Source organism: Lactuca sativa, chromosome 4 (assembly GCF_002870075.4).
Source record: "Lactuca sativa cultivar Salinas chromosome 4, Lsat_Salinas_v11, whole genome shotgun sequence".
Lineage (NCBI taxonomy): Eukaryota > Viridiplantae > Streptophyta > Magnoliopsida > Asterales > Asteraceae > Lactuca > Lactuca sativa.
Window position 1 is genome coordinate 298,827,406 of NC_056626.2, and position 1,449 is coordinate 298,828,854.

Here is a 1,449-nt window from a genome sequence, read left to right on the forward strand (position 1 = left end):
GTCGGGACTGTAGCTAGCAGTCTGGGTGCGGGGGTGTTAATCCCGTATAGATCTATACACACAATGTCGGCTCTCCCTACAGGAGATTCTGGTTACCAACTAGACGACGGAGAAGGCCGTGTCCTGAAGATGCATTCCAAATAGTGGGTAGAGACTTCCAAATAGTGGGTAGTGTGTTGTTAATGTAAGTGCTGAACTAGAGGTAGAGACTTCCAAATAGTGGGTAGTGTGTTTCTAATGTAAGTGCTGAACTAGAGGTAGAGACTCTTAACTGAACTGACTAGAGCATTCCTGTATGTCCATACTCATATACATAATATATAACTAATGAATCAAACGACCTTCGGACGGCCATCCGATCCCACCAAACCACATCTCAACGAAGAAAAGGAAATAGGGTGGACGAGCCTTCCTAAGTCTTTCAATCATTACTTATATGTACCTATATAATCACAAACATACATCTAACTACGACTGAGTGTGTATCAAGTAGAAGTGATTCTTGTGAAGTAGGAGCGTCTAACAAGTGAAGTAGGAGCGGTCGCAAGTGAAGTAGGAGTGTCGAACAAGTATAAGCGTATCACGAAGTAGAGACGACAATAAGTGAAGTAAGAGCGTCTATCAGGTATAAGCGACTACAAGTATAAGCGATATAGAGACAATAACCGGTATTAGCGTATCACGAAGGGAATGCGTTATCAAGTAGGAGTTTTAAATAAGTAAAAGCGAAGCAGCGGTAATAAACCAGTAAAAGTATACAACGTGAAATGGAACTTTGATGAAAACCTTGGAAAAACCTTTATACTCAGGAAAACTCGCATTTGGTATTCTTTGGTAAAATAAGTGTGAAAACCTTTAGAAATCTTTGGAATCTTTCATAAACCAGATTAAAATGAATTTAGGCAAAACAGTATAAGTAAAAGTTTTGAAACAATCGAAATCCCCTTTCGAAAACCATTATAGTGTTCTACTCGGTTAAACAGTGTACAGTGTGGTAAAATCTTGTGCATGCGGGTTATCAATCACATGTGATTGATATGATAACTGGCATGTTTAACTTGTATTCCCCTCTATAAAACATATAAAAACATTTAAAAGGTTCATTCAGGGGTATGAACTCACCTGGTGTAAGTAGGTCCGACGAGGGTGTCGGTTGGGTGTTCGGTGTCACGTAAGGACTCGAACACACTCAATGACCTATTTAACATATGATAACATATGTTCACATACAATTAGTATATTAATACTAATTAAACACATATACGCACTCAAAGGAGTAGAAAAACACTTTGGTTAAGTGTTTGGGGTGTCCCGGGTAGCGTCTAAAGGTGTGCATGGCTTAGGAATGGAGTTTACTCTCCGAGAGTAAACTCCCAAAGCTTAGTTTACGGCCCAGGGACATCTCACCATGAGTTTACGGCCGTAAACTCATGGTGAAGGGCTCTAGTG